This window comes from Panulirus ornatus, chromosome 8 (genome assembly GCF_036320965.1).
Source record: "Panulirus ornatus isolate Po-2019 chromosome 8, ASM3632096v1, whole genome shotgun sequence".
Taxonomy (NCBI): domain Eukaryota; kingdom Metazoa; phylum Arthropoda; class Malacostraca; order Decapoda; family Palinuridae; genus Panulirus; species Panulirus ornatus.
In genome coordinates this window covers 18,316,560-18,341,121 of record NC_092231.1, presented here as the reverse complement: position 1 = coordinate 18,341,121, position 24,562 = coordinate 18,316,560, and the positions used below count along the sequence as shown (strand labels likewise).

At 42.8% G+C, this 24,562-nt stretch overlaps 1 long non-coding RNA gene across 1 annotated transcript in view; it reads left to right on the top strand.

The window, feature by feature from the left end:
• The window catches only part of LOC139749859 (uncharacterized), a 359,223-nt gene that overhangs the window by 251,769 nt on the left and 82,892 nt on the right, over positions 1-24,562 (top strand). Inside the window, exon 3 of the long non-coding RNA XR_011713052.1 lies at positions 21,192-21,267. This is a non-coding gene — a long non-coding RNA (uncharacterized lncRNA). The remainder of the gene's footprint in view (positions 1-21,191; positions 21,268-24,562) is intronic.

The window sequence follows — 24,562 nt, the reverse complement described above, 5'->3', positions numbered from 1 at the left end:
ACGGTTGTTCATGTGTTCCAATATAACGATGAATCATAACGTTATATTGCTGATGGTTGTTCATGTATTTCAATATAACGAATAATCATGACGTGAATCATGAGCAAATGCAAGTTATGATTATCACAAACGAGTTGGTGACGATCACAGTGTTGATGTCTGGGTGTAGTGGCGGGTTAGTGGCCGCTTTCTGCAAGGGAGAGAGAGGGGGATTCTGGAATGTTTATAGTACAGGGAAGGCAAGGGACGAGGCTGGCAGGTGGAATGATGTAGGGATGTAGGCGGCAAGAAGGAGCATTACTAGTGCTAAAGTGATTATATGAATGAGGAGAGTGAGGGAGGGAAGATGGTGCCACCAAACACATGGTGGGGTAACTGAGCAGGTGAAGGAGAGGAAGAGTAACGCCAAGGTCACACCGATAGTGCGGGGTGAGGAGACCAAAGTGCTTCATAAGCCCCGACACCAGTGTGGTGGTGGAGGTGAGGAGAGGTGGGCTGGGAAGAGCCAGCATGGGTGAGGGAGAAAGCGGAGCGATGGAAGAGTCTGCACCAGTATTTCCGCGGTAGTAAGCGTAGTGTGAGGGGAGCTGTCTCATGGCTCAAGCGGTGATCAAACGGAATTTCTTCCATCTGATTCATTATTTTGAGATATTCAAAAATAATCCGAATAGTATAATGCTGGACATATTAGTGTTAAAATCTAGTAGGGGCGACTGCAGTATTATAAATAGGTGCAAGAATAGACTTGATAAATATTTCGCTTCAAGACTAACATTATTTTCGCCTCCATGATCACAATGATAGTTTGCAGGTTTTTCTCTCTGAATTATCCGTATACCTTCCTACTTTTACCACACTTAACTGTTGAGTTTCTGGTTATTTTTCATCATCTCCAACAGCCTCGGAGGGACCCAGTGGCCTGTGGCTCTTTGAATTCCTTTTGTATTGCTTTGTATTCTTGCTGTCCCTTAATGACAGACTCGGGTGAACCCTCTGGACCCAAGTATAGGTACAAACCTTCTTCAAGCTCTTCTTTACCGTCATTAAAAGTTTTGGCTCAATCACTCTCTCTTGTGCGTTCTGAGCCATTATCTTTAGATTGCCCCCTCAAACGGGGGCTATGAGATAATTGCTTCCATTTACTGGAAATCATTATCAACTGGATCATTCTTAAAGCCTTACTTTTTATACCATAAATCACTTTTTAAACTGGAGAACATCTAGATACTTTCATTCGCCTGACACGGAACACTGATCCAGACTTTAACTTGTTCAAACCAAGAGATTTATTCTTGTGATTTTTTACTTCGTGAGTCGGTCATCCGAGGCTTGTCTGCCGCTGAGGAAGTCTTCACGTTCCTCCCACCACCTCAGCTCACCTCATTACCGAAGGATATCAGACCTAGTCTTCTTAGTTACCCGGATCACAAGAGCTTTCTTTTGTGAACACACATTTCAGAGTCACTTTGCTCCATTTCTTTCCAGGGAATGAGTCCACGTTCATTTTTAATAAAAGACGCGAAACAAAATCTTTCCCTAAAGATCACGGAAACAACACCCCCTCCCTCGCCTCCCGGCCACATATTACGTGTGTTTTATTTGTTTACTCGTTGGAGCTGCGGCGCTCGTTATGTGGGGCGCACTACACGCTCTCTTAACCGCAAGATGTACGAGCACTTGCGAGGAGTCTCTGAGGACTGGGTTCCTCCTGCAAGACCCTTCTCCTCGGCTGTCTGTGATCGTGCATTAGGCTCAGGTTCGTCACTAAGAATCATCTCTTGAGTATTGATCGCTGCCCAAGTTAGACCTTACAGGCTCGGCAGTATGAGGACGCGATAAAACTAAGCAAATAGTACAACGACCAACCATCATTCAGCTGTACCTGACGTAATCCAGACACGAATAGACTTACTGGTAATTGATGACATTACTTCTGTGGCCATTTGCTAATGGATATTCACACCGTCCGATTTTTTTGATCAGTTTTTCACTCGGGTCGATTTATTGACATCTTTTGATTTGTTTTCCGACTAGTTTGATCAGCGCATTGGATATTTAGGCTGTGTCACACCGGGTTATGGTTACCCATAGGAAATCGTCAGCAACGTGTCTTAAGATGAAACAGAAGATGGTTAACATAGTCCTCAGACGACATTAAGGGATCTCTCCCAGATTGGAGATGAAGGATGAAGGTCGTCATGACATGCATGTTAAGTCTAGAGTGATATAATCTTATGGTAAATTCCTTCTGTAATATCATATCGTAGCGATGTGATCTTTTTTCGTCCTACTTTATCCAAATGGTAAAATGAACACAGAAATTGTAATACTTTTGATGGAAATCAGTCGACAAAGGCAATGTCAAAAAGGTTTTTTGAAATTACTTGTTTACTGAAGACAGTCGCTAGATATTTGCAGATCCTTTTACACCGTCTGATAAACTTTGCTAACCTAAATGAGATCACGTAATTCTGTATGTCATTGATGCGGACCATGTAAACTGGAGAGGTAGTGATGGAAAGATGGATAAATAGAAGATGAAAAAAAAATGACTACCATTCGTTCGGGTGATGTTTGATGTCAAAACACTTTTACATTAACGTTAGTCAGTTACAAATGAAAGCACACACACACACACACACACACACACACACACACACACACACACACACACACACACACACACACACATGCACACACACACACACACACACACACACACACACACACACACACACACACACACACATGCACACACACACACACACACACACACACACACACACACACATTGGATGATAGTTTAGAGTGCCCAAGAAATGGATCCCCAGGAGTGGAACTTTTACCCGTGCAGTACACATAGGCAATTACTTACATAAACCCTTATGAAAAAAATAACAAGATAGAGCAGACGTCAAGCATTGGTAATGAGTGCATGAGAGCGCAAGGCGAGCTATGACATAGGGATAGAAGATGGGAGACGGAAGATGTGTAAGGCTTTACGAACCCGACAACAGATTGATCAGCCCAGATATCCCCAAGGGAGTGGAACAAGAGGTAGTACGATGCAGGTCACTGGTGATCCTACAAGTGGGAAAGAACCACCTGAAGAGCACATGGTGTGGGAGGTAAGCTGCTAGAAGCGGTGAAAAGTTTTTAACCATGAATGTAAGGCATGTGTACGAGTAGGAAGAGAGGAGAGTGATTGGTTCCCAGTGAAGTTCGGTCTGCGGCAGGGTGGGTTGTATGATGATGTCCCCAAAGGTTGAAAACATAGAGCGAAGTAAAATGCAGGAAATCATGAGAGGGAACAGATAAGGGAAATACATACAGACTGGGAGATCAAGTGCACGTGAGGAACGAGAGAGTATTGTACCAACATTAGAGAGAGACACAAGGATTACTTTTTAGATTATAGTATATAGGATGGTTGCGTCACGACAGGCAGAGTTATACATAATGAATAAAAAATTACGGTGCTGTATTGAAAAAAGGCAGACGGGGGTAAAACTTAGGAAACATCAGGGGAAAAAATATCCCCAAAAGAAAAGAAAAATGGAGGAAAACTGAAAAGTTGGTCAACCAGTGTGAGAACATGACTGGAAGTTGGACACACACACATGCAGAGAGTGGCGGTAACCTGCAGAGAACTAGTTTAGAAATCACAAAAGGAGAAATTAGTCTCAGTGTTTAAGGAACTGTTGAGTGAGAGCTCAACACGCGTTCGGACCCAGATTATCTCAGAGAATATAAAGGATCGAGGAACAAAAAGAAAAAAGCAGTGGAGGAGTTGGCCTGGCCTGCGTGTAGTAGGAGATAACATTCAGGAGACACTGGCAAGAAGTTGCTAGCTTAGCAGTTTTGATCGTATGTGATCACTAGGAGGATAGAAAACGAACCAAAAATTTGATGGAAATAGAAGTACAATAGAATAAGTTGCAGATGAAAAGAGGTGGAAGTATTCGGTTGTCTTCTAACCCCAGACACCGGCCTTATATATTGTCGTAGAAGGCGACTGAAAGGGGAGGGAGCGGGGGGGCTGGAAATCCTCCCTTCTCGATTTTACCTTTCCAGAGGAAGGAACAGAGAAGTGGGTCAAGTGAAGATTTTTCTCAAAAAGCTCAGTCCTCTGTTCTTAACACTACCTCGCTAACGCGGGAAATGACGAATAAGAAAAAAAAATGTATATATATATATATATATATATATATATATATATATATATATATATATATATATAAACTCACATTAATAGAAATACATCAGTCTTATTAAGATTTCAAGTGCCCTTAGGACTGAATACCTTGAAAAAGTATTTATTCAGAGATTTCTAATTAGGTGAGCTAGGGTCATCCAGAGCTCATAAATCTTAATTAAACATACACCCAGGAGGTCCACTGATACCACCGCCACCGCCAGAGGAGTTCCACTTGCCCAATACTGCGTGGCAGCCAGCTTACCCGCTGAGGTGTTCCCCAGGAAACGTTAGATTTACTGTGGGGGGGGAAACCTGTCACCATAACGAAGTAAGATATTGCTCTCTCTCTCTCTCTCTCTCTCTCTCTCTCTCTCTCTCTCTCTCTCTCTCTCTCTCTCTCTCTCTCTCTCTCTCTCTCTCTCATATGATTCAATACTCGTTATGGTGCAGATAATAACTTGCTACATTGCAGCATTAGTTGTAGTCATTTCAAGACTGTAAGCACTTGAATCTACCTCTTCTGTTCATCAGTTCTTCGATTTCACGTATTGAGCACAATGGTTCGACTCCTGAATCACGGCAGTTCGACCTTTGGATATGATGCCTTGACCTTTGGCCTAAAATCTTAAGAGTCGACCGTCATGCCCAAGGGTCGTATCATCGTACTCGAGGCTTGTAAAGTCAAGGCCAAGGGTCGTACCGTCTTCCTCAAGGCTGGTAAAGTCTGCCGGATTAGCACAGCACAACTGTATAGTGGCTCTCGCAGCATAACACAGCTACTAAGTGGTTCACACAGGAATCTGACGTGAAGGAGGAAATATATGGACCTCAGATGTTTTTCGTTATAAAATATGTTCTTAGAAATCTTGATTTATATATATATATGTATACAGAAAATAGAGAATTCAATCTCAGTGACAAAAAATGAGAAAACAATACCGAAAGCCATCTGAGCCATTTTAGATGTGTTGACAGTTTTACAAAAAGAATCTAATCTACCTTTATTAAGTAAGTGTTTATAGTGTGAGGTTTTCCTCGAGAATGGAATGTTATTACGTGTGTTTACATATTTCTGAAAGTCTGTTATATTAACTTTTTAGTCATCGTAAACAAACATGTTCACGAGAAAGTGTCGAAGACATTGTCGTTGCCTAGCGGTGTTGACCAAACCGTGATGGTTAGCAAGTATTAGCCAGACTGGTGGCTGGTGTTAACAAAGCTGATGGCAGGTATTGACCAAACTGGTAGCAAGTGTTAACCGCACTGTTGGCTAGTGTTAACCGTACTGGTGGCTGGTGTTAACCGTACTGGTGGCTAGTGTTGACCAGACTGGTGGCAAGTGTTAACCGCACTGTTGGCTAGTGTTAACCGTACTGTTGGCTAGTGTTAACCGTACTGGTGGCTGGTGTTAACCGTACTGGTGGCTGGTGTTGACCAGACTGGTGGCTGGTGTTAACCGTACTGGTGGCTGGTGTTGACCAGACTGGTGGCTGGTGTTGACCAGACTGGTGGCTGGTGTTGACCAGACTGGTGGCTGGTGTTAACTGTACTGGTGGCTGGTGTTAACTGTACTGGTGGCTGGTGTTAACTGTACTGGTGGCTGGTGTTAACCAGACTGGTGGCTGGTGTTAACCGTGCTGGTGGCTGGTGTTAACCAGACTGGTGGCTGGTGTTAACCGTGCTGATGGCTGGTGTTGACCAGACTGGTGGCTGGTGTTAACCAGTGGTGGTTGGTGTTAACCGTACTGGTGGCAAGTGTTAACCGTACTGGTGGCTGGTGTTAACCAGACTGGTGGCTGGTGTTAACCGTACTGATGGCTGGTGTTGACCAGACTGGTGGCTGGTGTTGACCGTACTGTTGGCTGGTGTTGACCAGTGGTGGTTGGTGTGGATCCAGCTATGGTGGCCGGGCCGTGTTGTTGTCCTGTGTAAGAAGATGATGTAATGCCTGGAATGGCCGAGAGGCCTTGACCGATCGACTGCCACTCGACATCACTAACTGAAACGTGGCAGTCGAGCAGCGTAGATTACATTGTAGTGGCCGGATACTGTCAGCTAAATTGCTAGCTATGTAGCCGCCGGTCGGTGATGTTGGCCAAGCTGTGGTGGCTGAATGAAATACCAGACAATACCGTAACGTTAAGTCTTATCAGCTTAGCAGATCTTGGCAGCTTTGCAAGTTTTATCAACTTAGCAGGTCCTGGAAGTTTAGCAGGTCTTATCAACTTAGCAGGTCTTGGAAGCTTAACAGAACTTGGCAGCTTAGTAGGTCTTGGTACTTTAGCAGTTCTTGGTAGGCTTGCAGCTTAACAGATCTTGGCAGCTTAGCTATCGCACCAGCTTAGCACGTCTTGGTAGCTTGGCAGGTCTTGGCATCTTAGCAAGTATTGGAAGCCAGACTTCTGTAGTGTGAGCAAGTAGTGGCAAACAACATCATAAGAAGTTTTTGATGGTCAGCTGCAGCGTCAGCAGATTGTGCTGGTCATCTGCAATCAACCACAAAGTCAGCAGGTTGTGATAATCAACTCAGCATCAGCAGGTTGTGGTAGCCATCTGCATCGTCAGCAGGCTATGGCAGCCAGCCAATCAAGGGTTTAAGAAAAGAAAATAAGGATCGACTTAGAGTCCAATGGCAGTCGCACTCCTTCTTTGACTTTTTTCTATATACATCATTCGCCGTTTCACCCACCGTATCTGTTGACAATTCTAGTACTTCTCAACATACTATTTGTACCGCTTGGTCACCAGCTGTAGCATCCACCATCTCACTAAGAATAAACCAGTTGCAGTTAACAGTTCTCAACGTCTGCTTCACATACGCTTATATACATATGATTATAATCACCACCACCACCACCTGCCATCTCCCACATCTTTCCCCCAATTACCGTCATATCTTCCAACACCCGCCACGTCCCTCACATACCACTTACCAATAGTTACAAACACTCGCTCTTTTCCCCTTGACAGTATGTCATTACAGTCACCAACACCCGCCACCTCCCCCACACACTATGCCCACCGCCTCCTAGCCTCACACAACGCCACCACATTCACACCCTACGTCGCTCGTCCACTTACGCCATACGTGACTGACCCTGATGCTGTCCTCCTCCTTTGCATACGTTTGAAATGCGAAGCCGTCACTCCAAAAACTCCTCAAATGAGAAATTACGGGAATTGCGAAAAACACCAGCGTGTCGTAATCAATGTATATATTCTAATTCTTATCAGAATAATCATGAGTCTTCAAAAGAAATGTTGGGCTAGATATTTCCTTAATCCTCAAAATTCATCGTTTTAAATTGTTAATGAGAAAGATTCTTGCCTTAAATAAACAGGGTTTCGTCAGTGCTGCCCAAATGAAACACGATGCCGGATGTTTTATTCATTCGTAATTTGGGCACCTAAGCAGGATAATTTTTAATTGTATAGATTAAATGACAATGGCATATTCATCTATAAAGCACCAACAATGGCGACCGAAGGTGATGTTCTCAAATGCGTATTAACAAGGTTACTAAATTGAACTACAGAACTGGGTCACTAATGATCATTTATGAAATATCTAAAAAAAAAAAAAAAATCTCAAAATGCAGTCGAAAATCTGCACCAGTTAGTTGACCACTACTTACTTTTCTCACTTACCAGTGAATCTGTAGTATTATCTTTTATTGGCAGTTCACACGTGAAGCAGTTTATGTACACTCAAGACATTCTCATAGTGAGGTGAGGTTAGACTTGGGTGGGTAATTCAGAACTTGCTTGGACTGTGATGAGCTGCTATACTTGGAAGGAGTCTCTCTCTCTCTCTCTCTCTCTCTCTCTCTCTCCTCTCTCTCTCTCTCTCTCTCTCTCTCTCTCTCTCTCTCTCCTTTCCTCTCTCCTTTCCTCTTTCCTTCCCTCTTTCCTTCCCTCTTTCCTTCCCTCTTTCCTTCCCTCTCTCCCTCTCTCTCTCTCTCTCTCTCTCTCTCTCTCTCTCTCTCTCTCTCTCTCTCTCTCTCTCTCTCTCTCTCTCTCTCTCTCTCCTTTCCTCTCTCCATTCCTCTCTCCTTCCCTCTCTCCTCCCCCCCCCCCTCTCACTCTCTCTCTCTCTCTCTCTCTCTCTCTCTCTCTCTCTCTCTCTCTCTCTCTCTCTCTCTCTCTCATTGGGTTTCTAGAAGCAGAGATGGTTTAAGTGATTGGTCTTCTGCGGCTGCTTGGGACCTTGAAGCATAGTTACTGAAGAAGGTGTGAGCCTCGGCTGGGGCGGGCTGATGACTACCATCGGTGACCGTAGGGATGAGGCGGGTTGTGAGATAGGCACCATCCGTGTAGTAATACACTAAATCCGTCCCTGTCGTCAGAAAACGTAAGACCGTGTTTGCCTATCTCTGCCTTCAGTATCTTCAGCCACTCCTTGTCTGTATGGCGACAGGTTGAGTGAAGAGACTTAGAAATGATACTTGTGGATGATGTCTATCTAACAGTAGTGAAGGTGACTTCTGGTCGGACTGATATAATATTGTGTAGTAGGAGTGAAGGACGTACTACTGTCTGTGTAGATTTTCTATCGAGTCTTCTGAATCAGTGGCACTGCAGCTTCACGAAGGCGGCCCGCAGGTGGGCTGGAAAATGGCACTCCTCCCACACCTATTACTTCTTCCTCCCTTCATCACACATGTCGGTGATTCACTTCATTGAGGTGCTTCCATGGCCCCTTAGTACATCACGTTGTATGTTCTCTGCACTGTGAAGAATAACATCAACAGGTTACTCAACCCTAAGAAAACCATGAAGGGTTTGATCTTAATTTTTGAGCTGCCGATGTTCACCTGTGGGAATCTCACCAAAATCTTACTTTTTGGCATCACTGATATGGATGATCCCGTGGTACCTATTCATTGCAGTAGCATATCAGGGGAAGTGATTGAGTTTCAGCCGTGTCCGAAGGTCTTTTGAGACATGACGAGACTCCTTGACTGGGAGTGGTTGACTTGAATGGACTGGTCAAGAAATCTCCATGGAACAGATGCCAGCAGAAGCACTCTCAACTTTGCATCTGAGTAATCCAGTTGCTTGCCTAGAGCATGACGGGTGGCGCAGGGATGGACAGATATTCTTGAGAGGGAAGTGGAAAGATTGCTGATTTGAGTAACTTGGATTTCGTCCACTCTTGTCGAGAACTAACTGCATGGTAAAGAATGGGTTCTGTGTGATGGTGATGATGGGTACATGCAGAGAGAGAGACTTTTCAAAGTGCTGCTGCAGTCCAAGTGTCAGCTTGGGACAACCCTTTCCATTATCGAGTCGGAGTGTAAGGTACATGAGACGCCAGCGGAACTATTAAGGAGAAACTGTGGAACCTCATCGTTTAATATCCAGAGTTCCTGGCGTCATGATGGGGTAGTGGTGCTGACGGATGAATCATAGGCAGTATGTAGATTACCACCTTATCATCTGCATCACAGTCTAAACCCTCCATTCCCACGCTACCCACCGCAGTCCACCTCTCTCTCCCGCCACTTTGGTGAGGAGAGAATAGAAGGCATTATGAGTTCCGCCACAAGGCATTAGAGAGACTCTGCTCCAGTCATTAAAGGTGATGTGATATGATCCATTGGTCATATTGAATTTTGATCGTAGTCTCATCACACAAAGCTGTTAGGGACTCGTATTTAGTGAGCCTTATATACAGAAGCTACAATGGATTTGCTTCGTTCTCAGTTTCATCAGTAGATATATTAAAGATTCTCATGGCATGAGAATCTGAATAAGCATTTCAAAATTCTTGACGTGAAACGTATTGTATCAGAATTCTCCAAGAAAAGAAAGCACTTTGCTATCATTTGTTATCCTTTATTTCCGCACAAGTAAGACAAGGAACTAGGATGAAAAATTGGAAGTTCGAATATGAAGGAAATTTACCTCATTAACTGATAATGACCAGGAAGGCAATATTTGTCCTCCAGATAATTGGGACACAGTGAGGAAGTAATATGTTTCAGGAAATCGATGCTTCCTGTCAAGATAATGTTTTCCAAAAGGATGACGTGCCTAGCCTCCCATGATAGCTTCACACACAAAATCATCTATGCCCCGTTTCCGGTTCATGTTTAAGCTGTATTATTCTGTCTCACAATCCTTGTGAGACTGAGGCTTTCTACCCACTTCCCTAATAGATGAGCCGTACTCTGGGTGTCACATCCCGTTGCTATAAACAGTAGAGAACCAGAACATGAATGTGGTAAGGTGGGAGTTTCAGGATCATAAGGAGATGGAATCGTATGGTACGATACACTCGAGAAAGTCACAGTCTCCTTCCATAACTTTCATAGTCCTGTGGAGCATGAAACATCCCTGAACGAACATTTTCTCACCAGGACTCTATCATGCAACTGTATTTAAGAGCTATCAAGAGGCATGGTTATTGCTGGGTTACCATACTTGGTGAGATGAAGCGACGGGACTATCATGTCCAAAGTTGGAGTAAGTTCTTTTATTAGCTGAGACGACACGGGCAACTGGCGCCCTAATCCAGGCCATCTGATTAACGCCTGATCCAGGTATACATTTTAACGACGCAACCCCTAAGTGTGGATGAACAGCTGGGTTGACTGTGGATTGACTGCCGCAACCAGGATTCGAACCTATGTGCTCGACCCTGGGCGGCCCGTGAATGAGGTCACGGTCAGGAACGCTTGTTGGTTGACTCTACACTGTAGCATGCAACGTCCTCCTAACGTTGAATTACGCTAAGGTTCAGTCATATCACGTTATATAAGTTTATGTGAGTCACTTTTCCAGAAATGACTCCTTTCAAGTAGCACGTACAATACATACGTGGTTCATATTCTAATCGCAGTGTGATTATCTTTTCTTCTCTCATTTTTCTTCTCCAGATCACCAGTGGAGAACAGGAATACCTCATACAGCTCACACATGGCCAGAACACCAGTATAGAACATAACAGGAATACCTCATACAGCTCACACATGGCCAGAACACCAGTGGAGAACATAACAGGAATACCTCATACAGCTCACACATGGCCAGAACACCAGTGGAGAACATAACAGGAATACCTCATACAGCTCACACATGGCCACAACACCAGTATAGAACATAACAGGAATACCTCATACAGCTCACACATGGCCAGAACACCAGTATAGAACATAACAGGAACACCTCATACAGCTCACACATGGCCAGATCACCAGTGGAGAACAGGAATACCTCATACAGTTCACACATGGCCACAACACTAGTGCAGAACATAACAGGAATACCTCATACAGCTCACACATGGCCACAACACTAGTGCAAAACATAACACGAATACCTCATACAGCTCACACATGGAATATTGCCAATTCTTGTTTCTTTATCGTGCATAAGTTTGGTCGTTTACGTTTGTAATGCTCTCAAATGCGTCCTCGCTTTGGAACTGATTTTCTATCTTTTTTCCTTTGTTGCACTGGATGAGATTCCCAGCTCACGAGCATTCGGTATTGTCATGACAAGGGATACTATGCTTTTTACAATACTTGTGATACAATTAACAACTTTGTTTGTAATTACTCCAAGACCAATATCCATGAAAGGGTTCGGTTATAACCAGGGCTTGTTTAAAAGATTGCGCTATTTCCAGTAGTAGGGGAATTTAGGATCCTTTAAAGCGAATGATTCTTTGACGAGAATATACTGCCAATGATACATCCTCGCCAAAGATGACTGCCCAAGGTGGTATGGATGGGTTTGGGATATAGAGGTATTACTACAAGGAAAAGAATGATATACATTACCTGATTATATCTTGATACAGTCAGCAAATGAGACCAGTATGATGTGAATCATACCGACACAGACGTGTAAGACAAGAGAAACTTAAAGGAAGCTTAGATCATATACAAGAGAAGTACCTGAAACTAACGCTATAGATACGTTGATCATCATATTTAACTTCGCAAGATCACGACTGACAATACTGGGCGCCTCCGTACATGTGAATTTTTCTCGAGGGACGATGTGTTTGTTATTTCAGTCTTACGACACAAAAGTTATGGTTTCTCGTCGCGTTTGCTGTCTTAAAAAGTGTCCAGTGGTCTGGTGTTATAATGATGATGATGATAATAATAATGATAATAATAATGATAATAATAGCAATAATAATAATAATAATAATAATAATAATAATAATAATAATAATAATAATAATGATAATAATAATGATAATGATACCGTTAATGAGTTTGCCTTAATTAGGCTTTTCAGTTGCCCGTACCGTCTCATCTGACATGGAAAACTATAATGATAATAATAATAATATTAATTTTTTCAAGTCGCACTTGTTTGCTGTCCTCCGCGTTGGCGAGGTAGCGCCAGGAACAGGCAAAGAACGGGTTCATTCGCTTACATCCACTTTGTTGCTGTCATGTATAGTACGCTGAAACCACAATTCCTATCCACAGCCAGGCCCCACAGACCTTTCTCTCGTGTGCCCTGACCGCTTCGTATGCCCCAGTTCAGTCCAATGTCAGCACGATACCCTCTATATACCATATCGATTCAATTCACTCTATCCTGTGCACGCATTTACATCGTCATTTGTGTTCAGGCCCCAACCAATGGATATCTTCACTCCATCCTTCCATCTTCAATTCGGTCTCCCTATTTTCCGTATACCTTCCACATCCGACAGGCATATCATCTTTGTCAACCTCTCTTCACTCACCCTCCCCAGTTAGTCAGACAATATCAGCGTATCCTCTTCAACTCTCTCAGCCACAGTCTTCTTATCACCGCCCCTTTCTCTTACTCTGTCACTTTTCACTCGACCAACTCTCCTCACACATATCGTCCTCAGATATTCTGTTTCCAGCATAGTTACCCTCTCATACATTCTCATCCAGAACCCACGCCTCGCATCCATGCAGCATCATCAAGACTACTATAGCACCAAACATGCTCATCTTTGACGTTGCAGGTATTGGCCTCTGTTTCTACACACTCCTCAATGTTCCAAGGGCCTTTACCCCTTCCACTGTCCTATGACTCACTTCAGCACCCATGGTTCCGTTTGTCACCATGTTCACTCCCAGGTGTCTAAAAGACTTCAATTCCTTCACGTTCTCTCCATTTATACCCACACTCCAGCTAACCTGCCTCTTTGTACTGATGAACTTAATAACCTTACTGTTATTCATGTTTACTTCCAACTTTTTTCTCCTCACTCTCTCCCAAACTCAGAAACCAACTTTTGCAGTTTCACACTCGAATCTGCCACTAACGCCGTGTAATCGGCTAACGATAAGAGATTTACTCCCCAGGCCCCCATCCCTTCCCCTGATAAATTGCAGTCTCGCCTCTCTCTCTCCCCAGGACGCTCGCATCCACTTCCCTCACCACCCCATCCATAAACAGATTAAACAGCCATGTTGACATCACACACCCCTACCTTAACCTGGAACAACTCTTCCTCCCATCTGCCTATACTGGCACACTTTCCTTACTCTCTCGGTAAAAACTTCTCACTGCCTCTCATAGCTGTCCTCCTGAACCATACGTAATATTGATAATAATAACAATAATGTTAAAAGTAGTAGTGATAATAATAATGATAATAATTATGTGAAAAACCATAGATTGATAGTTTTGTTGTGTTCTAAGTGAAACTTTTTGTTGATGACGACGCCCGCAACATTCCTCGAAGTTTTCTCGCGTAGTGTGTCCTGTTGAGATGTCAGTAATAAGGTGTCTTGGATGAGGAGACATGGAGAAATCTCTCTCTCTCTCTCTCTCTCTCTCTCTCTCTCTCTCTCTCTCTCTCTCTCTCTCTCTCTCTCTCTCTCTCTCTCTCTCTCCTCTCTCTCTCTCTCTCCTCTCTCTCTCTCTCCTCTCTCTCTCTCTCCTCTCTCTCTCTCTCTCTCTCTCTCTCTCTCTCTCTCTCTCTCTCTCTCTCTCTCTCTCTCTCTCTCTCTCTCTCTCTCTTTCTTTCGCTGTCCACCGACCAGGTGCTACTCCGCCTGGGTAGGGTTAGTGTCGTCTGCGTTCACTGGCTGTCAAGTGTCACTTCTTAGGTCCAGGTAGCTGTCTTATTTTGCTGCCTCACCCACACGTGGACTGCTGGCTTTCAGTCTACAAACATGCAATCTAGCCATCTCGTACATAACCTCTGACAACACGTAACTCACACGTGACTCGTTCCTCGTAACTCATACACCGAGAGAGAGGGAGAGAGAGAGAGAGAGAGAGAGAGAGAGAGAGAGAGAGAGAGAGAGAGAGAGAGAGAGTGTACCTACCTACCTACATGTGCTTGTCTGATAGTACGCACCTACGAGTACCTACAACAATATTTTGCCTTTCAGCAGGTAGGGATAACGTGTAGTAGCGCTTACCCCCGTGAAAATTTAGTCAAGATTAAGAGATAAAGTCGGGTGAGTTACGTGTTATGTGAGCTGGGGGACAGTATGTCTGTGGACTGAATGCCGCCACCAGCCCACGTGTACGTGAGGCGGAAAAATACAGCAGGAACCTTGGCCACAGAAGGGAGCCTGACAGCCTCTGTGGAGCTGGTTCACAGCGTCATTGTCACAGATGAGCTGGGTATTGAGAGGGTCAGTAATGTCCTGCGCAGTGGACCAGCACTTCAGTGGCTGTCAGATTCCCCTCCCTCACCTGCATTACTGTCGTTTCCTCCCGTCTCATCTTCACTTGGGCTGTTGGCATTCAGTCCACAACAACACACTGAGACTGCTTGCTAAGGATCACGGGTTCGATACGCAGTACAAAGAAAACGAACCCTGTCCTTGACATCCCTAAAGATACCTGGGAAAGCAAGAGACAATACCACAGGTCCACGTTCTATGAATGTTTGATTCTTTTCCTAGGAAAAAAAAAGTTAAGGAGTGATCGAGGTCATTTGAACGATTTCTGTAGCGCATAGAAACAACCACAACCTTCGTTCGAAGCTTAAACGGACGGATATGACTGCAAAGCCGATCAGCTTCAGCTGTAGATAGTGTGTGTTACATGAGCGTAGTAGCATCTACCATGGAACATAACACTGATTTGACTACGTCTTCTAAGATACACACGTCACCTTTCAGCCAACATTGTTCCTGTGATTCGGTGATTGCCAGGTGCAATTGATGATCAACCATTGTGTGCTCTTGTTCGAAGTAAGAGGGTGACGTGCGCCTCTGTCCTCACCGGCAAGACTGTGTACTCAGTGCAGGTGAAGTGGGAGAGACCGATAATAGGGGTAGTCTCCCACACATGACCCTGGACCGTTCTCTGAAGCACAGAGACGTCGAACGGGTTAGCTGGGGAGGCGGGTTGTCCATCCCACTCGCCCTCCTCTCTGGGTTTTACCCTATTAGTCAGTCACTCAAGATCTACATTCTCCAGAACTTCTTCCCTGGAGCGCAGCGACTCCTGCAGATCTTTCTGACCTACGCCGGCCTAAAAGAAAAACACCTTCCGTGTCTAGACTACTCGCACAGGGGGGTGTCTCCTTCGTCCGTGGTCAAAGGACAACTTGTTAGTCTCCGGGCGGTGGAAATATATCTGACGCTGGACTTTAACGACCCGAATTCAGACCATCTGTTGGGGGAGGTGATGGTCCGGGGGGCGCGGGGATACGTGGCAAAACCTACGTGCGATTAATCTTTCAAAAGATCTCGCTTCCCAGCAAAGGGGGAGTCTCTCTCTCTCTCTCTCTCTCTCTCTCTCTCTCTCTCTCTCTCTCTCTCTCTCTCTCTCTCTCTCTCTCTCTCTCTCTATCTATCTATCTATCTATCTATCTATCTGTCTGTCTGTCTGTCTATCTCTCATAGAAGCATATCAACAACCCTGAACAATTCACCGTCAAACATGAGGTTGCCAAACGCTTAACCTGTATTATCATTATTATTATTCAAACTTTCAAGGTTGTAACAGTACCGCGGGACTGGAGATCGGCAGACGTTACTCTGACATTCCAAAAGGGGAAGCCGTGAAATGGCCGGCAATTACCGGCTCGTTAGCCTCACGTCAGTTATATGCAGACTTCTGGGGTCGAATATTAAGAGATAACACCGTACCTTACCTTGCAACAATAGTTTGATCAATTGTATATAAAATGAATCTAACGCAGATCACGTCTCACAAACCTACTTAAATCTCATCACTCAGTTCTTACGACAACACTAAAGCCATAGATACATATATCTTCGTGGTTATAATAGCTTTCGATAACGTCATCTAAAAAAGAAGAAAAAAGCTGGTGCTTAAGTTTAAAGGCCTTAGGGATGAATGGTAACATAGAGAACTGGATGAGGCGTTGTTACGTAATAGGCAGCAAAGAGTCGTATGGAATGGTAAACCATTACTGTGGTGGCCCGTGACTATACTCGGTTCAGATTAGCTTGGTGTATAGCATTCCATCCCTTTTACCTGATTGCTTTGATTTTTCAATACTCGGGCACTTTTGCTGCTCTATATTAGTTCATCACTATTTCTTCAGGTTAGATTATCTAGTTCAATATGAACCTTTCTTTTTTATCCACATGACATTCATAACCGAAAAGGACAATGATATTCGTATTGAAGTATTGATAACGTTAATATTTAGATGAAAAAAGATAATGCATCATAGAGATGTGCGTCAAGGATCCAGTAAGATTGGTCTTCTGATAGTTCATGTCGTCATCCTTTGGACTTCTCACTGTTTCATTCCATTAAAATGATTGGTAACCAAAACGATTTCTCACTCTCCCTAACACTTTCCTCTTCACCGTCCACCAATTTCATGCATGGTGAAGAGAGGACTTTATAGTAAGCCAAGCTAATCTGAACGGAGTATAGTGGGATCTCCCAGGGGTCTGTCCTGGGACCTCTATTTTTCATCATTCTTACTAGTGATATTGATTTACAGCTGAGTAACTTAGTGTCCAGACTTGCAGATGACACAAAGATCGGTAATGCCTCACTGAGTAAAGATGATGTGTCAAGATTACATGAGGACTTAGAACAATTTCTGAATGGTCTAGAAAATGGAACATGCCCTTTAACGCTGATAGATTTTGGTTGATGCAGGTAGGAAACCTCAGTAAAGATATCAGTTATAACCTGATGGGCCGCAAGGTAAAGGACATCCCTTGTGTGAGGGATGTAGGGGTCACTGTCTCCAACAACTCCATGGTCTCCCGACGCTGTAACGATGCAGCAAGATAGCAAATAAGATGTTATGATTTGCTAACAGAAACTTTTACGTACAAAAAGAAGGACGTGGTATTTCACTATACTTAAGTCTGTCTAGACCTCCAGTTCTAAGTCCCCTACGTAAGTAAAGATATTCTTAGATTATATAAGAATTACAGCGATGACAACTAGATTAATTCTTTCCTTACGTACCAAACCACATGAGGACACGTTGCGAGATTTTGATATGTTTTCTCGAAGCAAAAGGCGGCTTCAAGGCAGGTTAATAGAATGCCTTAAAAAGCACCTAAAGGATTTTACAATGTCGATGTAGAAAACTTCTTAATCTCGCGCACATGCTACCAACGAGAGAAAATAGACTGAAACTTTAAGGTCACCGATTTACTCTGGACACCACAAAATATTTCCTAACCAGTGTGACGTTACCGACGCATGAGCTTCTGAGCAGCACAATTAATATGTTTGAAATTATGCTTGATTATCGCTTGTCACTCTCCCGTCTTGAATCATTCTTGTAACTAATCATAATAACGCATCTGTAAATTATATGTTACCTTCTCAACCCCTGACCTGGCCTTAGCCATGCTGCGGTAACGTATCAACAGTGATTAACCCATGTTCCCTGCTTTCATGGAACAGGAAAGAACTAATGGATCATCTTTCCACATCAGAACATAGACTCTATATATCATTGCCTTGATAACAAAAAAGTGAAGGGATGCATGTCTTTGGTGATGGGATGCATGATATGTTCACGGTCACTCCTAATTTTTTTACTTTCCCATAAGAACTTTCTTCAGTCATGTTAGTTTTGTGAGGGGACTGTTTTTTTCTTCTTCTTTTTTACCTATTTTTCCCATATGGCGTGTTGCCGGGAGGAGTGCAGGCGGAGTAGGGAGAGAGAGAGAGAGAGCCTATGCTCTCCTATCTATAAGTTCTTCTGCTGTTTCTATGGGGAGACTGCATCTTTCTCAGTCCACCTAGCTTCGGCCTTGGGTCTGTGTAATTTTGTACCTATTTAACTCTCTCTCTCTCTCTCTCTCTCTCTCTCTCTCTCTCTCTCTCTCTCTCTCTCTCTCTCTCTCTCTCTCTCAGGTAGATAGGTAGATAGATAGAAAATTAGATGTATAGATAGGACGTTAAGAAAAATAGATAGATATATATATAGAGAGAGATAGCATGATAGATTAACAAATAGACAGATAACTAATGACACAAAATATACCATAAACCCCATATCGATGGGGATATGATAAAGCTATTAATTCATCAAATCCGATTTGTTTATTTTCCGTGGAAATATCGGTGGAATTGGCAATCAAAATTGGATTATTAGAGCCAATCGGATACACAGCTCCGAGACTGTAGATAATTACAAACACAAACAAAAAAAAAAAAGACAAAGGCTCATGAAAAAACTATGTGACAATGTGTTTGCCTCTAGTGATGGGAAAAATGATGGCACGTAAATCATGACAATCTATGTGCATGAATGTGCAATTTTGGCCACTGATAATTTCATATTTCGATTAAGATCATTCTACCGAGTATTCTAAGGCCATGACAAAAACATGGCTTAATGAAAGAGTGCACAAGGATGAGTGACATACGTGCTCCGGTACGAAACTCCTTGAGTTTGGCAGAGTAGATGGTAAGTGAGGGGGGTGGAATGGCACTGTATGGTACACAACATATTAGGAGGATCAACGACTCTACAGATTAGCCACATGAAATACGAACCTCTGCAGTGAATATGCGTCACTTCGTACAATAAGCAGAGCGATATAATGACCACCAGAAACTGAGGTGAAAGAATTGATTGTAATGGTTTCAGTTGGAAGAGAGATGATCCGAGTGTCTGTATCGATTTAAGTAGGAAACAGTAGATCCTGGACAATAGACGAGGGTTAACAGATGAAGATCGTGAGGAAAGTATCGTTCAGAGGTGTACAATTAGATCACATGCATACACGACACTAACGCACTAGAACTAGTATTTGCAAAACTGTGTGGTACTTCACAGATTTCTAAGTATTAAAACAAGTACAACAGCTTGTAGTATGGTGTCGCCCACAACCCCCACATATGTAAGAGAGAAAATCTGATACAGCAAAATGCATGACGTCTGCGAACTAAACGAATGAAACTTTCGTTTCGACGAGATGAATTGGAATGAGTCATGTATTGATAGCAAAGATGAAGTTGGGACACACGTAAAAACACCAGAAGTTTGGTGCGTGTGTGTGTGTAATTATGCATGTGTGTGTGTGTGTGTGTGTGTGTGTGTGTGTGTGTGTGTGTATTTATGTGTGTGTGTGTGTGTCTGTGTATGTTAATGTGTGTGTGTGTTTTAACTTCCGTGTGGCCGAGGCAGCTAGGCTCCCTGCCCAGGGTTCGACTGTAGATGGAAGGTGTTTGTGTGCCCGAAACGTCTCATGTATTTTAAGGATCAACATGAATATAGGACATTCAATTCACACTTTATCTAATGAAGTGAAAAGTATGCGATGAAAAAAAAAGAGTAGAAAGCAAGCGACTTAGATATGCTGTGGTCTTCAACAAACGTTGTATTAAAGAATAGATTCTGTCTGCTTAAACGAATATTTTATAGGAATATATATATATATATATATATATATATATATATATATATGCTTTTCACAAAGTTGTATTATCTATTTTCTGTGTATCCGTTTTTTTTTCCTCTCATCAAATAGATAATTTCCTATTCTCTTTTTGTTGCTAAAGTCTGACGTAAATCACTGACGATTAAAGGATAGTTTCCCTGGAACAGCCAGATTATCGTGGGGCTTGCATCCTCGAATATTAAAAGTTTGCTTCTCATTATTTCCCCCCGTAGCGCCGCTCATGCTTGAATGGTTAGTTAATTATCTCATTTTTACCAACTTCCTTTGAACGGTGATGAGTAGGAGGAGGCAGCTCGCCCTGAGCCATCACCACCACAGCCGTGGCAATACTTGTGTTTCACAGGTCAGATACTGAGCACACACCTGATAAAGATATGACGTGGAAACAAAAGACCATCAAAATTGATTATCTCTTTGAATAGCCGTTTGATCTTCTATTTTCACCTCGCTTTCTTTTCTTCTTCCTCTGCATCAGAGTAGGTTTTTACTAGATTATACGAACGAAGGAAAGTATCTTAACGTGATATCATTCTCATTCACGAAGACAAGCGTGATGCAAAATGTATATAGACATGATGTAAAACATTGGTGTAAAAAAATCTTAGGAAATATTTTACATGAGGTCGCAGGATATGTGTTAGAACAACACTAGATGTTTACTAGCGGTTTTACAGTACTTTCTCATTTACTGTAAATGAGTTATATTCCGAAGTACTAGCCTTTCCTAGAGCTAATGAGAGGAGGCGTTTGCTCCAAATTGCTTATGAGTGATACTATAATTTACCTTGGAACAGTTCCATGGCTAACTGAAGCTCCTTATAATTTTGAAATTATGGAAGACCAGTGGTGAACCTATACTGGCGTGCATGACGCTTGTAATACCTTGTTTACAAGTATCCACAGCAAAGCTTCATTACCGATTTGCATGATGGTAGTGCTGGTCGCTCCTGCGGGAGCAGAGGTTGAAGGACACGGAGAAAGAAGGTGGTCTTAATGTGTGTGTGTGTGTGTGTGTGTGTGTGTGTGTGTGTGTGTGTGTGTGTGTGTGTGATTTACACCCTCCGCCCGTATGTAAATATGTAATGACCGTATGACCACACAATGTGTGTGCATCAGTTGTCTTTAATCTATACTGAATGTTTTCCTTTTTCTTTCTACAGGTAAGAAGCGGACTCTTTTCCCCAGTCAGTCGGCAGTAGGAATAGCCAGGCACCGAGGCCCAGACGTCATGGTGATGTGAGTAGTCGAAAATGTAGTAATGGTTCTTTGTTTACCTCCTGGTGAGGCAGCCCTTCGACCGAGTGTAGGTTTAGAGGGAGAGAGGCAATAGGTCACATGTCGTACTGTATTTGGGTTTGAATTAATCCAATTTCTGAATCTATCATACTTTAGGAGGAGACCCCCCCAGTGCTCTAGGCTCTCCTTCAGGGCAGATGTAGTTGTCAGGGTTGTACATATGTATATTCTGACATGTCCAGTTCCATTGTCAATTCTTTTAAGATTAGCCGCATTACCGAGGTGATGAATTCACACAGACAGATAGATACACACACACACACACACACACACACACACACACACACACACACACACACACAAACCTAAGTCACCGTGATTGCCTATTTGTGCTCATCGAAGGAGGGAGTATTGACTCAGAGGGGCTGACACTGGACGTTATGTTCATTCATGGTAGCTTGGAAATTAGATATACACGATTCATCAGTAGGAGTAAGTGATCATGAAATTCTTAAGTTTGATTACGTGATTAATGAAGTCATCAAAAGATCGGAGAGAAAACCTGGTGAGGGAGGGAGACTTTTTCCTTGAAACTATACAGGGTTAAACTGTTTCTATGAGAACGTTCATTGGGGTATGGAGTTCCAGTATGATAACACGGATAATTTCCCTGGACGTTTATGTGAAACTTAGGATAAAGGAGTTATAAGATGGGTATCATTAATTGCAAATAGAGCGGACAGTTTAGAAAAGACATCGAGGTTCAGTAAAGATGTCAAAAGGCAAAGATCTTAGAAACGTATTGATGTACAGCAGCACGGCAGCCAGTTAGCATTTGACGGGTATAAGTAAGCATAACAGGTAACGGATGGAGGAACAGAGAAGCTATCAAAAGGATGTTAACAAGACAAGACATAATCCAAAGGTTTTCTACAAATTCATCAGAGATAAGTTCTCGGTAAGAAAAAAGAATAATAATGCTCAGAAATTCAGGAGAAAAGTTGTAAAGGACGATATAAATACCAGTGAATCACTAAATAACAAACTCAAAGGTATTTTCGCAGTTAAACACACAGTGTATCCAGCATAAACCTGATGAAATTAGCAGATCCCAAGATACAGTGAAGTAGCTAAAGGAGACAAAAGTAAACTGTTGTGAGGTCTTTACCCATATATAAGATTTATGGTCCTCATTAACTCTCCATAAATGCTGAAGAAGGGTGCAGATCCACTAGATAGGTTGCAGAAATATTGCTCAACACGTCGTTGGAAAAGGCTATAGTGGTACAGGTACGGAAGAGAGCCACTGGCATACATGTCTATATGAAAGGTGTTTGGGAAACAGCGTTGAACTAGTAAGTAATCTCTGACATTTGTGTTGTGTATGACACTGGAAGAGGTACTCAGAAAGCAGAGGGATGACTGCTTGCAGAGGCGACAGATAACAAGTGAGACACATGCGTATTTAGTCCCTTAGACTTCTAAGAGAAGGTGAGCTCTGTTTTAACCAAAAGACAAGGCTGGCTGGATTTTGTGTTCATGATCTGCTATAAAGTATTTGGTATTATACCACACAGGATGTTTGTGAAGGAGCTGAATCTTTAGTCTAGAATAAGAGGAAACTCCTTCAATTAACGACTTACCTTAGTGAAATAGAACAAATGACACTTGTCAGAAGCGCATCTCAAATTTGAGTTGGGTCACCAAAGGAATACCGCAGGGGTTGGTCCTGGAACCATTGCTCCTCTTTATTCATGCTAGCGAGTCTCAAACATACCTGAATGTTATTTTCAGGTCACGAGGAGTGATGGGAAGCGCATCAAATTACATGGGGGCCTAGATAAAACTCAACCCGAATGAATGCAAATTAAAGCGGTTGGAACATAGTGAAAGAAGGCCTCGATAGGAGTATTATTAGCAGGAATCACTGTATAAGAGGACTTAAGAAGCGATGTTGTACCTATCACATCCTCAGATCTTCAACTTAGGAGAAATGTAAAGGAAACAAAACGTTGAGCGGCAAATATTAGTCACTTTTATATATATGGATAAAGAAATATTGAGGAAATTATTCTAAGAATGTGTTAGAACAATGGTGGAATACGATTCTCGCATTTGGTCATCACACTTACAGAAGCACAAGGAGTTAATGGAGCAGGTCAAGTAGAGAGTAAGCAAGATGGTAGCAGTTTCAAAGGAGCTGAGCTCCAGTGAGAGGTTAAAGGCCATGAATATACCCACCATGATAGGGATGGCACGACCTCAGCTTTTGTTTTGAACCAGTGGAACTATGTCGATGGTGATCAACTCTTCGAGAGATGCAGACGTAGAGACTATGTGAAGATATCAATACGTATAGTGTCATAGTCATTCATGAGTATATTAAAGTAGGTGGTGAAATTGTCAGTGTTGACGGTAAACAAGAGATTCAAAAAAAATTCTTAAGAGGAGAGAAAATTCAAGATACATGGCCTCACTACACTTGACCTCCCTTTCCGTACAGTACAGATTCATGTTTGCTCACAGGAACAAACACCTGGTTCATCATGATATATATTTTGTATTCATCTATGGTGACTTTGCCTTAAAAAATTGGAAAAATTTGTTTTCCACCATCATGCTCTTATCTGTTAAACGTAAAAGAACAAGTAGAGAGAGAGAGAGAGAAAAGAGCGGATCCAATCGTTACACCAATACCCTCAGTCGGTATCTATACTGAAACTAATCGCGGGGGAAATGAAATGTATCGTGATACAATCTATCAGCGACAGCGGACGATATATCATTCTCACAGGCAACGTAGAGCGAAGAAATTTTCTAGCGTTTACCGTAGTAAATCATCCCACTCAATTTCTTCCATTGGACTAAGGAAAAAAAAAATAGTGACTATTATATCGTCAATGATAACCTTCATTTCTCCCGCGTCGATCCATCATCCAGGAGACACCCAAGTAATAGTGGGTATCGTCCTATACGCCTCTCTCATCATTCACCCACACACACACACACACACACACACACACACACACACACGCATACTGCCACACTTCATCCACTAGTTCCCAGCAGCAGCATAACCCGTGATCACATTAGCTTCTCTTGTTTCCTTGTAATGCAAGTGTTCGTTTGTCAGTTTGGTCAGTTTTCATAGAAATGTCCCGACGGAGATTTTCATAGATCGTGCCATTACAAGTGAGAGATACTGCGTTTGTATTTCTGGGTCGCGGAGTTATACGATAGGCCTCGTACTCGCAAAAGAGGATTTTCCCGTTATTCCCTGGAGCCGACACATTGC